Here is a 14,160-nt window from a genome sequence, read left to right as displayed (position 1 = left end):
TTCATAATAGCAATGTATTAGAATCCTGAATTCTGAAAGGTCTGGTACCAAAGTTTCAAGTAAATTATGGAATATCCAAATAATGGAATACAATGTAGCCATTCAATCTCTAAGATAAATGAAAAGCAGAACAGTGTATATAAAATACTACCATTTGTATAAAAAAGAAGAGTGGTTTTATATTGCTTTATACGTATAAAATATTGCTGGAAGGTTATATAAGAAATGGTGGTGGTCTCTGGGGGAGAAGAAAAGTTATCACTGTATTCTCTTCCTATCTTTCAAAATTTTGAGCCGTGTAGATGTTTTATCTATTCCAAAAAACAGGTACAGAGCTGTATTAAAATATTTTTAATTAAAAAAAATTTTAAGGAAATAGCCTCATTGAGAAAGTTGACATTTAGCAAAGATTGAAAGAAGTTAGATATTCAGAGATCTAGTTGGAAAGCATTCCAGGAAGAGAGAACAACCAGTGCAAAGGCCCTGAGGCAAGAACATGCTAGATCCATTAGGGAATTACAAAGGCAGCCAAAGCAGAGTAATACAAACTTACATTTTGAAAGGCTCACTCTGGCTGCTGAATTGAGGTCAGACTCTATGTGGAAAAAAGCATAAAAGGGACCAGTTAGGAGGCAATTTTGGTAATCCAGCAAGAAGTGATGGTAGCTCAGACCCGGTGGCAGCAGTGGAGGTGATGCAAAGTAGTCATATTGTGGATAAAATTTGCAGAGAGCCAAAATATTTCGTGATGGAGTAAATATTGGAGAGAGAAGAATGAGAAAAAGAGAGAAGTCAACTAGATGCAGAAGATTACCAGGGGAGGAGGTTTGATGAAACACATGAGTCCTGTTTTGAACATGTTGAGTTTTTAATAAATGCCTGTCTGATTAGGGCCAAAATGGAATAACAGGGATCAGATTGACCCTCCCTCCTGAAACAAACAAACAACAGTAACAACAACAAAAACATCAAATATATGAAACAACGGTTTTCAAGACATGGACTTCAGGTACCAAAGACAATGATTCCTGGGAGACCGAACCCTGTGATTGCCCCAGCTTACTGCCTTGAGAGAGATTCCAAGCTGAGGTGCTAGAAGGAGAAACCCAAGCAGGGCTCAGCTGACTCCCTGAGTTGAGGAGACAGAGCCAAAGTGCACAGAGCTGAGTATCAGAGAGGAGACAGCCACACAGAGAAAACACCAGAAGATCCCTACAAGTATTCACCCACAGGCAAGGAAATTACTGAAGGATGGAGAAGAAAGCCTTATGAGATGATGAAAGGTAATAGTACCCTACAGATGGCCAAAAAGCACATGAAAAGATGCTCAACATCACTAATTATTAGAGAAATGAAAATGAGGTATCAAAAAACTACAATGAGGTATCACCTCACACCAGTCAGAATGGCCATCATCAAAAAATCTACAAACAATAAATGCTGGAGAGGATGTGGAGAAAAGGGAACTCTCTTACACTGTTGGTGGGAATGCAAATTGGTACAGCCACTATGGAGAACAGTGTGGAAGTTCCCTAAAAAACTAAAAATAGAACTACCATATGACCCAGCAACCCCACTCCTGGGTATATACCTGGAGAAAACCATAATTCGAAAAGATACATGCACCCCAATGTTCATTGCAGCACTATTTACAATAACCAGGATATGGAAGCAACCTAAATGTCCATCAACAGAGGAGTAGATAAAGAAGATGTGGCACATATATACAATGGAATATTACTCAGCCGTAAAAAGAAACGAAATTAAGTTATTTGTAGTGAGGTGGATGGACCTAGAGTCTGTCATACAGAGTGCAGGAAGTCAGAAAGAGAAAAACAAATATCGTATGCGAACACATAAATATGGAATCTAAAAATAAATAAATAAATAATGGTTCTGATGAACCTAGGGGCAGGACAGGAATAAAGATGCAGCTGTAGAGAATGGACTTGAGGACAAGGAGAGGGGAAAGGGTAAGCTGGGACGGAGTGAGAGAGTAGCATTGACATATATACACTACCAAATGTAAAACAGATAGCTAGTGGGAAGCAGCTGCATAGCACAGGGAGATCAGTTTGGTGCTCTGTGACCACCTAGAGGGGTGGAATAAGGAGGGTGGGAGGGAGACGCAAGAGGGAGGGGATATGGGGATATATGTATACGTATAGCTGATTCACCTTGTTATACAGCAGAAACTAACACAACATTGTAAAGCAATTATACTCCAATAAAGATGTTAAAAAAAATAAAAGGAAGATGTGGTACATATACACAATGGAATATTACTCAGCCATTAAAAAGAACAAAATAATGCCATTTGCAGCAACATGGATAGAGCTAGAGATTGTCATACTGAGTGAAGTAAGTCAGACACAGAAAGACAAGTATCACATGATATCACTTATATGTGGAATCTAAAAAAAAGGGTACAAATGAACTTATTTACAAAACAGAAGCAGAGTCATAAATGCAGAAAGCAAACTTATGGTTACCAGGAGATAAGGGAGGAGGGATAAATTGGAAGATAGGGATTGACATATACACACTGCTATATATAAAATAGATAACTAATAAGAACCTGCTGTATAGCACAAGGAACTCTGCTCAATACTCTGCAATGGCCTATATGGGAAGAGAATCTAAAAAAAAAAAAAAAGAGTGGACACATGTATATGCATATGTAAAACTGATTCACTTTGCTGTATACCTGAAACTAACACAACATTGTAAGTCAACTATACTCCAATAAAAAATTTTTTTTAAAAAGTAATAGTACCCAGCAATCACCAGGGCTGGGAACAGAGCCTGATCCCACCAGCCAGACTGGAAAACCTTAGAATTTATGGGGCATTGGGTAGGGTATGCAGAAAGGTATTGCCTCAGTAGCAGAAAACAATGGGCTCTAAGTTAAATGCTGCTCTGGTCCCAGCTAACAAATGTTAAAAGTGAGACCAAAAGGATCAAACTGTTTCCAAGTAAGTTAACTGAGTCCCAGAACAAAGCTCAAAAATATTTACAGAATTACAAAAATATCCAGCACCCAACATGGTAAAATTCACAGTCTGGCAACCAATCAAAGAATATGAGACATACAAAGAAGCAGGAAAATATGATCCATAATGAGGAGAAAAATCCACCAGAACCAACCAAAACTGATACAGATGTAAGAATTAGCAGACTGGGACAGTAAAACAATTGTAATAACTGTATCCTGTGTGTTCAAAAAGTTACAAACATGTCTATTAGACACCCAAGGAGAGGTGCTGAATAGGCTGTTTGATGTATAAATTTGGAGTTGATGGAAGAGGTCTGAGCTAAAAATGTAAATTTCAGAGTCATTGGTAGGTATAGAGATGGATGTTTAAAGCCACCTCTTGAATGAGGCCGCCAAGGGAGTGAAGTTGGATAGAGAAGAGAAAAAGACCAATGACTATGCCCTGAGACACACCAGAATCAAAAGTCTGGGAGAACAGCAAAAATCAGCAGAGGAGGCCCAGAAATAGTGACTGCTATGGAATGAATGTCTGTGTCCACCCCTGCTCCCCACCTCAAAATTCATATGTTGGAGCCTTAACTTCCAACATGATGGTGTTTGGAGATGGGGCCTTTGGGAAGTAATTGGGTTCAGATTAGGTCATCAGGGTAAGCCCCTCATGATGTGATTAGTGCACTTACAAGAAGAGGAAGATTTCTCTCCCCACACAAGTACCAAGGAAAGGCCATGTGAGCACCCAGTGAGGCTCTGTCTGCAAGCCAGGAAGCGGGACTTCACCAGGAACTGAATCTGCCAGCACCTTGACCTTGGTCTTATGTCTATTGTTTACGCCACCCAGTCTATGGTATTTTGTTATGGAAACCTGAGCTGACTAAGACAGTGACCACTGAGGTAGGAGGAAAACCCAGAGAGTCCAAAATTTCAGAAGCCAAAGAAAGAAAGTGCATCAAGGCCAAGGAGTGATCACTTGATCAACTGGGCAAATGTCACTTATAGGTCGAGATGAAGACAGAGGATTGATCCTGGGATAAAGCAATGTCAAATGTCAAAGTCAGAGGTGATCCAGAAAAGCACAGTTTGGTGGAACAATGGGGACAAAAGGTAGACTGGAGTTGGAGAGAGAGCGGAAGAAGAAGTGGAGACAGAGGGTAATAATCAATGATTTCAAGGAATTTCCTGCAAAAGGGAACAAAGAAATAGGGCAAGCTTTCAGAGAAACTGGAGTCAAGAGGAGATTGTTTTTAAAGATTAGGGAAATAGCAACATGTCTATATGCTGATGGGAATTTCATAATAGAGAAGGAAAATGATGATGATGTGTGGAGGAGGGGTGAGATGGAATCCAGGTGGAAGCATGGATACGTTATCTAGGGTAACAGGCAAGCAGAGTTTAAGATGCTTCCATTTCAGTAGGTGTGGTGGTAGGGATGTGTCGACGTTCTCTTTTAATTCTTCATTTGTCTTGGTCAAGTAGAAAATAAGGTCATCAGCTGAAAGTGTGGATAGAGAAGGATTTGGGGATTTGAGGAGAGAGAAGAAGGAATGAAATAGTCATCCAGGAGAGTGGAAGACAGAACAGGTTAGGGAATTTTGATCACCTGGGAGCATAAGGGCCCACTTGAGATTCAAGATCATGACTTAAAAGTGAGACAGTTGTTCTCACTTCTGTGAGACAGTTGTATGAGCTCGGTCATGTGTTTTCCCCCAGCCAATATCAGCTGCACCAATACAGGCATAGAGGAAAGAGATTCGATTTTGCCAAGTGAATATATTGAAACCATAGAAGGGCAAGGGAGTCCAAAATGTATGCAAGAGAGTTATTATATGGAATTTAAGCTGGGCAAAGAGGGGATCAAGCACAAAGTGGGTGATGGGCAGTAAATATGCAGAAGATTTGATGTATTAGGGTTCCTGATGTCATGGTATATAGAAAGTGTGGTCCTATAGGAACAGACCTGGAAGAACAGGAGGTGATGGCAAAAGAATATGGTGTGTGAAGTTGAGATTACTGGAGAGGTTTCAGGTATTAGTAATAGGGTCTATCTAGGCATGAACATGGGAGTGTGTGACTGAGGTAGAGTGGAAGATAAGATTGTTGGAGAAGATTCATGGAACCACAGGGCCACAGTTTTAGAAGGATCACCTATCTGTATGTTGAAACTGCCAAAAATTAAGACAGGAATAGTGTTAGAATGACAGTGAATCAGGAACTAAGATCATTGAGAAATGAGGGGAATGACATGGGTCCCAGGAGGTGACTGTAACAATGAGTAGATGTGCATAAGATAGTCTGATGACATGAGCTTCAAAGCTGAGAGGCTGAGAAAAGAGGGGGAGGATGGGCTGTACGTGGCAGTGAGGATCACGGAAGGCCCAGTGAAAGGGAGGCTGTCAGGGGGGAAAATACCGTCACCAATTGAGAGAGCAGCAGGAGGGCACCAGAGTTCAGGGAATTGGCTCTGGGGCCAAATTACCTGGCCACTTTCTATCCATGGTAGCTTAGCAAGTTACTTAACCTCTCCGAGCCTCAGTTTCTTTGTCTATAAAATGGGAATAATAATAGTATCGCATACAAATCTTATACAATAGTATCTCATGCAATCTCATATAAATATTAAAGAGTTACAGCCATAAAAAAGAATGAAAGAATGCCATTTGCAGCAACATGGATGTAACTAGAGATCATCATACTAAGTGAAGTAAGTCAGAAAGAGAAGGAGAAATACCATATGATATCACTTATATGTGGAATCTAAAATATGGCACAAATGAACACATCTATGAAACAGAAACAGACTCACAGACATAGAGAACAGACTTGTGATTGCCAAGCAGTGGGGTGGAGGAGGGAAAGATTGGGAGCTTGGGGCTAGCAGATGCAAACTGTTATATATAGAATGGATAAACTACAAGGTCCTACTGTAGAGCACAGGGAACTATATTCGATATCCTGTGATAAACCATAATGGGAAGAATATGAAAAAAAATGAATATATATATATATATGTATAACTGAATCACTTTGCTGTACAGCAGAAATTAACACACTGTAAATCAACTATACTTCAATAAAATTTTTAAAAATAATTATTAAAGAGGTAAATGAGGTAATACATGTAACAGGCTTAACTCAGTGTCAGGCACATCGTGAGCTGTACTGGGGAGCGATACTCTGGTGTCTTACTGCCTTGACATCCACAATCAGAGGGGAGGATCCTTCTTTGTGACTATGATTTTAGAATCACAATTTTTACCCCTTTCCTGTCCCGACACACATTTTAGTCAGTCTGGTGGAATGCAATAAAAATTGCTACTATCATTAAAGGCATTTCCAGGGTCCCAAGACAATTTTAAACCCCACTCTCAAGTAGTTCCTCCCATTTCTGGCTGATCATTGAAACGTCACGAAGAAGGAGCAAAAGTTCTTCAAAGCTTTAGACGTAGGTCAGCCTGGTGAGTTGACCTATCTATTCACACTGAAGGATAAAAGATGATAGTGAGGACAGCATAGTAGGCCAAAACAAGCAGCCAAGGAGCAGGAAAGGAGGCTGGAAAAGGCTCAGGGCCACCTACGACACACTGAGACAACTTCTTAAATTGCTGGGGGAAAAACTCTACATTAAATTGTGTCACAAGTAGACACATACACACACGCCCAAGCAGATGTAGAGTTCAGCTAGGCCCAACCGAGTTAATTTTTTCCAAAATCTCAATAAGCGTATCTCTGTCCAGCCTCTTGGGTTCAGCCCTTCCCCACTCTCACTACCTCTGCTTGGTTCCATGAAAAGACCAGATTCTCTCTTTTGGGACTTCTTTGGGACCCTGGCCTCCAGTGATCCCAGGATTGTTTTTCTTTTATCCTGAGTTTTCTCTCCACTGTCTACTTAGGCACTTCTTTGCTTTTGTCCCTGTCTTCTGTGAATTTTTATTCTAACCATCCTCTTTTTTTTTTTTTTTCCTGTTGGAAACCTTAGGTTCTTCTTGCTTCCTGTCCAAGAGAGATCAAGAAACATTTTCATTTTACCCATGAATAGAGAGTGCCCAGACAAACCTGAGCATTGTGCCAAAAATATTTCAAATTCAGTCCCAAGCAGTGAAGACCAAAGAAATAATTTGCTTTCGCACTAAACATAAAGGAAGACAGAGACCGCAAACAGCCTATTTGGAGGTCAGACAGAATACAGTGGTTAAAATTAGAACTAGCACCTTACTGACAGTTGTTGGTATTCTATGTCATTTGTATTCCCTTGTAGTACAAGAGGTTTTTCAAACAGGACCTGAACCCCCAGGAAAGAAGAAAATAGGGCACTCTCTCTTTAAGTTTATGTTCTCCCCTTTGGGGTTCCTCCACTGTGGCTCCTGTGACCACAACTTCACTATCCCCCATCATTTATCTAGTCTCCCCCTTTCTCTGGCTGAAAGGTGGGTACACTCAAAATCAATTCCCTTGACCTCTTAGCACAACTGAGAAAAGGCTGGTTCTTTCAAAAGTGTCTTTTTAAACTTGTAAAAGAAAATTAAAAAGTAAAGAATGTGACCATAAAGGGGTAGCATGAGGGAGATCTTTGTGGTGATGAAACAGCTCTGTATCAATAGAAAAGATCAATGAAACTAAAAGCTGTGGGTTTTTTTTTTTTTTGAAAAGATAAAATAAATAAACCAATAGCTAAACTTTCCAAGAAAAAGAAAAAAAAGAGAGGACTCAAATAAATAAAATTTTAAATTAAAGAGGAGACATTACCACATAAAGGTTCATAAGAAACTACTATGAACAATATATGCCAACAAATTGGGCAACCTAAGAAGAAATGGATAAATTCCTACAAACATACAGCCAACTAAAACTGAATCATGAAAAAATAGAAAATCTGAACAGACCAATTACTAGTAAAGAGATCAAACCAGTAATCAAAAATCTCTCAACAAACAAAAGTCCAGGACATGATGGCTTCACTGGTGAATTCTACCAAACATTTAAAGAGTTATGCCAATCCTTCTCAAACTCTTCCAAAAATAAAAGAAGAGGGGACGCTTCCCAGCTCATTTTACAAGGCAAGCATTATCCTGATAACAAAGCCAGAAAGAACACTACAAGAAGAGAAAATTATAGGCTGATATGCCCGATGAACATACATGCAAATATCCTCAACAAAATAGCAGCAAACCAAATTCAACAGTACCTTAAAGAATCAAAGAATCCCACCATGATCAAGTGGGATTTATTCCAGGGATTCAAGGGTGGTTCAACATCTACAAATCAATCCATGTGATATGCCACATTAACAAAGTGAAAGATAAAAATCATATGATCATCCTAATATATGCAAAAAAAAAAGCATTTAACAAAATTCAACATCCTTTCATGATAAAAACTCTCAACAAACTGGATATAAAGGGAATGTATCTCAGTATAATAAAGGTCATACATGACAAGACCATAGCTGACACCATACTGAACGGTGAAAAACAGAAGGCTTGTCCTCTAAGATCAGTAAAATGACAAGGCTGCCCACTCTTACCACTTTTGTTCAACATAGTACTAGAAGTCCTAGCCAGAGCAATTGGGAAATCAATCAATCAATCAATCAATCAATCAATGGCATCTATATCAGAAAAGAAGAAGTAAAGTTGTCTCTATTTGCAGATGACATAATATTATTTTTTTATTTTTATTTTTTTTTTTAATTAATTAATTAATTTATTTATTTATTTATTTATTTTTGGCTCTGTTGGGTTTTCGTTTCTGCGCGAGGGCTTTCTCTAGTTGCGGCAAGTGGGGGCCACTCTTCATCGCGGTGCGCGGGCCTCTCCCGTCGCGGAGCACAGGCTCCAGATGCGCAGGCTCAGCAATTGTGGCTCACGGGCCCAGCTGCTCCGCAGCATGTGGGATCCTCCCAGACCAGGGCTCGAACCCGTGTCCCCTGCATTGGCAGGCAGACTCTCAACCACTGCGCCACCGGGGAAGCCCTAATATTATTTTTTTAATGTGCTGTTTGTAGATTTTTTAAAATTATTTATTTATTTATTTGGCTGTGCCGGGTCTTAGTTGTGGCATGCACTTAGTTGCGGCATGCATGCGGGATCTAGTTCCCTCACCAGAGATCGAACCCAGGCCCCCTGCATTGGGAGAGCGGAGTCTTAACCACTGGACAACCAGGGAAGTCCCAGATTACATAATATTATATATAGAAAATCCGAAAAGTTCCACCAAAAAAAAACCTATTAGAACTAATAAATGAATTCAGTGAAGTTGCAGGATACAAAATCAATATACAAAAATCAATTGTGTTTTATACACTAACAATGAACTATCAGAAAGAGAAATTAGGGAAATAATTCCATTTACAATAGCATCAGAAAGAATAAAATACTTAGGAATAATTTTAACCAAGAAGGTGAAAAATCTATATGTTGAAAACTATAAAACATTGATGAAAGAAAATGAAGACACAAATAAATAGAAAGCTATTCCATGCTTGTGGATTGAAAGAATTAATATTGTTAAAATGTCCATACTACCCAAAGACGTCTATAGATTCAGTACTATTTCTATCAAAATTCCAATGCCATTTTTCACAGAAATAGAAAAAAATCCTAAAATTTGTATGAAATCACAACGACCCTGAATAGCCATAGCAATCCTGAGAGAAAAGAACAAAACCGGAGGCATCACATTTCCTGATTTCAAACTATATTACAAACCTATACTAATCAAAACAGTATGGAATTGGCATAAGAACAGACACATAGATCAATGGGACAGAATGGAGAACCCAGAAGTAAACCTATGCATATATGGTCAGTTAATTTTTGACAAAGAGCCGAAAATATACAATGGGGAAAGGATAGTCTTTTCAATAGATGGTGTTGAGAAAACTGGATTTGCACATGTAAAAGAATGAAACTGCACCACTATCTTACACCATACACAAAAATCAACTTTATTTTAAGTCTTTAATCCTAAAGACTTGAATATAAGACCTAAAAATATAAAACTCCAGAAGAAAACATAGGGGTAAACTCCTTGACATTGGTCTTGGCAATGATTTTTTTTTATTATTAAACAGCAAAAGCAAAGGCAACAAAAGCAAAAATAAACAATTGGGACTACATCAAATGAAAAAGCTTCTGCTCAGCAAAGGAAATCATAAACAAAATGAAAAGGCAACCTACATAATGGGAGAAAATATTTGCAAAACACCTATCTGACAAGGGGTTAATATCCAAAACAAACGAGGAACTCATATGACTCCATAGCAAAAAGGGAAATAACCCAATTTTTTAAAATGAGCAAAGGACCTGAATAGACATTTTCCAAAGAAGACATACAATGGCCAACAGGTACATGAAAAAGTGCTCAGCATCACTAATAATCAGGCAGATAGAAATCAAAACCACAATGAGGGAATTCCCTGGCAGCCCAGTGGTTAGGATTCCATGCTCTCATTGCTGAGGGTGCAGGTTTGCTCCCTGGTCAAAGAACTAAGATCCTGCCATGGCCTAAAAAAAAAAAAAAAAATTGAAATATCACCTCACCTCTGTTAGGATGGCTATTATCTATTATCACATCTGTTAGGATGACTATTTATCAAAAAGACAAGAAATATCAATGCTGGCAAGGATGTAGAGAAAAAGGAGCCCTTGTACATTGTCTCTGAGAATGTACATTGATACAACCACTAATAAAACAGTATGGAGGCTTCTCAAGAAATTAAAAATACAACTACCATATGATCCAGCAATCCCGCTTCTGGGTGTATATCCAAAATAAACGAACCATTATCTCAAAGAGATATCTGTATTCCTGAGTTCACTGCAGCATTATTCACAGTAGCCAAGGTACGGAAACGACCTAAGTGTCTCTCGACAGATGAATGGATCAAGAAAATATAGTGTGTGTGTGTATACACACAATATATATTATATTATTCAGCCTTAAAAAAGAAGGAAATCCTGTCATTTGCAACAACATGGGTGAATCTGGAGGATGTTATTTTAAGTGAAATAAGCCAGGGAAAGGCAATACTGCATGATATCACGTATATATGAAATATTTTTTTTTTTTTAAGTGAGACTTCCCTGGTGGTCCAGTGGCTAAGACTCTGCATTCACAGTGCAGGGGACCCAGGTTCGATCCCTGGTCAGGGAACTAGATCCCACATGCCGCAACTAAGACCCCACGCAGCCTAATTAATTTTTTTTTTTTTTAAAGGTAAACTCATAGAAACAGAAAGTAGAAGAGAGGTTGTCCTGGGGTGAGGCACGGGGGAAATAGGGCGCAATGGGTAAAAGGGTACAGACTTTCAGTTATAAGGTAAATAAGGTCTGAGGATCTAATGTATAACATGGTGACTATAATTGATAACACTATATTGTATTATTGAAATTTGTGTTCGCACCAAAAAAAAATTTTTTTAAGGATAAATATGTGAGGTGAGAGATATGTGAATTAACTTGAGAGATGAAATCTTTTCATAATATATATGTATATCAAATCATCACATTCTACACTAATTAACTTACAATTTTATTTGTCAATTATACCTCAATAAAACTGAGAAGTAGTTTTCTCATATTTTTAATTTTAAAAAAGAACAGCTGGGGACTTCCCTGGTAATGCAGTGGTTAAGAACCAGCCTGCCAATGCAGGGGACGCGGGTTCGAGCCCTGGTCCAGGAAGATCCCACATGCCGCGGAGCGACTAAGCCCGTGAGCCACAACTACTGAGCCTGTGCTCTAGAGCCCGCGAGCCACAGCTACTAAACCAGCACGGCCACAACTACTGAAGCCTGCGCGCCTAGAGGCCGGAGCTCCGCAAGGAGAGAAGCCACCGCAATGCGAAGCCCGCGCTACCCGACGAACACCCAAGGCAGCCAAAGATTAATTAATTAATTAATTAATTAATTAATTAATTAATTAATTAACTTTAAAAAACCAAACAAACAAACAGCTGCCCTCCACCCGGGCTCTGCGCACCTCGCCCCCCGGCCCACGCGGCTGGGACTCCGGCCCCTGAGAGGTGGGACGGCGATGGGCGAGGCTGCTGGGCTCTCCCTGCTCCCAGAGCCGGCCCCAGCATCGACGCTCGCCACATGCTGCAAAAGGATAGCAGAGCAAAGAAGAACTTCAAGATATTCAGATATGTGAAGCTGATTTCCATGGAACCCTTGTCATCCTCTGATGACAGTTGTGACAGCTTTGCTTCTGATAATTTTGCGAACACAAAACCTAAATTCAGGTCAGCTATCAGTGAAGAACCGGCAAGTGTTTTTTATGAGGACTCTGCTAATGAATCTTCCTGCAGCTTTTCAGAAAGTGAGGTGCAAGATGTGTTAGACCACAGTGGATTTTTACAGAAACCAAGGCCAGATGTCACTAACGAAATGGCCAGTGTTTTTCATACCGACTCTGAGGATGAATCGTTGTGCGGTTTCTCAGAGGTGGAATGAGGCTGCGGGCAGACCGTGCGGGCTGTCGGACCGAAGTCAGTGAAGACGTTCCGGACCTCTCCGGGTGGCCATGAAGTTCCCAACTCGAAACACCGGGGGAGGGGCTTCCCTGGTGGCGCAGTGGTTGAGAATCCACCTGACAGTGTGGGGACACCGGTTCAAGCCCTTGTCTGGGACGATCCCACATGCCGCGGAGCAACTAAGCCCGTGAGCCACAACTACTGAAGCCCGCACGCCTAGCGCCCGAGCGTGCTCCGCAATGAGAAGCCCGCGCACCGCAATGAAGAGTAGCCCCCGCTCGCCGCAACTAGAGAAAGCCCGTGCGCAGCAGCGAAGACCCAACACAGCCAAAAATAAATAAATAAAATAAATAAATTTAAAAAATTAAAAAGAAAAGAAACACCGGGGGAGCAGCCAGCAAAAGAGCAGCGGCCCCATCCCCACCCCGAGCCCGCAGAGAATTCCGTGACCGACTCCAATTCTGTTTCAGAAGACGAAAGTGGCATGAATTTTTGGGAGAAAAGGGCTTTAAATATAAAGCAAAACAAAGCAATGCTTGCAAAACTAATGTCAGAATTAGAAAGCTTCCCTGGCTCCTTCCCTGGAAGGCGTTCCCTGCCAGACCCCAGTTCACGTCCAAAGACACCCCGAAGGCGCACATTCCCAGGTGTAGCCTGCAGGAGAAACTCTGAGCAGAGAGCTCGTCCTTTCACCAGGTCAAGGTCCCAGGTCCTTGGGTGGCTCAGCGCCCTGCCCACAGAGGAGGAAGAGGGGGAGGGGGAGGGGGAGGAGGAGGAGGAGGAGGAGGACATGTTGGTGAGAAATAGGAAGCCCCTGGCCGGCTACATGAACGAAGATGACATGCCCCGAAGTCGTCGCCCCAGCTCCATGACCCTTCCCTATATATTCTCTCCATTGACGAAATCGCATGGGAAGGATTGGACAACATCTGCAACAACTCTGGAGAGAAGATCTATAACCGCTCATTGGGATCGACTTGTCATCAGTGCTGCCAGAAAACTATCGATACCAAGACAAACTGCAGAAACTCAGAGTGCTGGGGCGTTCGAGGCCAGTTCTGCGGTCCCTGCCCTCGAAACCGTTTATGGTGAAGAAGTCAGGGATGCTCTGCTAGACCCAAACGGGCACTGCCCGCCGCGTCACGGGATCTGCAACTGCAGCTTCTGTCAGCAGGGAGAGGGGCGGTGTGCGACAGGGGTGCTCGTGTACTTAGCCAAGTACCATAGCTTCGGGAACGTGCATGCTTACTTGAAAAGTCTAAAACAGGAGTTTGAAATGCAAGCATAATAATTGGAAATACCTGCCTTCCACTTCACAAACCTTCCTTGTTAAACTTTTCAATTTTGTCACGTGATTGAAAGCCAAGTTAAGAATTCTGATGATCAGTCTGTCTTATAGGCAAATCAAATTAATATCATTAGACACGCAAGTGTGTCTGAGCATCACAGAGATATAGCGCCAGCTGTACTCTGCCCGCCTACAGTTTCTCCTTTGCTTTCCCCCCTACCCCTCACCCCATGCCATCCCCCCTCTTATTTCCAGTGGTTCTTTTCCATCATTTAGTTTCAGAATCCTCTTTAAATGACAATTTTATGAAAGTGTGTTTTATTTAATTGGTGTTGAAATAGCCCTGGAATCCACCCATAAAACCAAGCACTTAGAAATGCAGTAGTAGTGTTAACTAGCTACATCTATC

At 40.9% G+C, this 14,160-nt stretch overlaps 1 non-coding gene and 1 pseudogene across 1 annotated transcript; both read left to right on the top strand.

Moving 5' to 3' along the window:
- Nucleotides 1–998: 998 nt before the first annotated feature.
- On the top strand, nt 999–13,751 carry LOC137775218 (cell division cycle-associated protein 7-like; annotated as a pseudogene).
- On the top strand, nt 11,071–11,143 carry TRNAV-CAC (transfer RNA valine (anticodon CAC)). The gene has a single exon. It is a non-coding gene; the product is annotated as a tRNA-Val (tRNA).
- Nucleotides 13,752–14,160: the final 409 nt, after the last annotated feature.

The sequence above is a fragment of the Eschrichtius robustus genome, chromosome 13, assembly GCF_028021215.1.
Source record: "Eschrichtius robustus isolate mEscRob2 chromosome 13, mEscRob2.pri, whole genome shotgun sequence".
In the NCBI taxonomy this organism is placed as follows: Eukaryota; Metazoa; Chordata; class Mammalia; order Artiodactyla; family Eschrichtiidae; genus Eschrichtius; species Eschrichtius robustus.
This window is presented reverse-complemented; position numbering and strand designations above follow the sequence as displayed.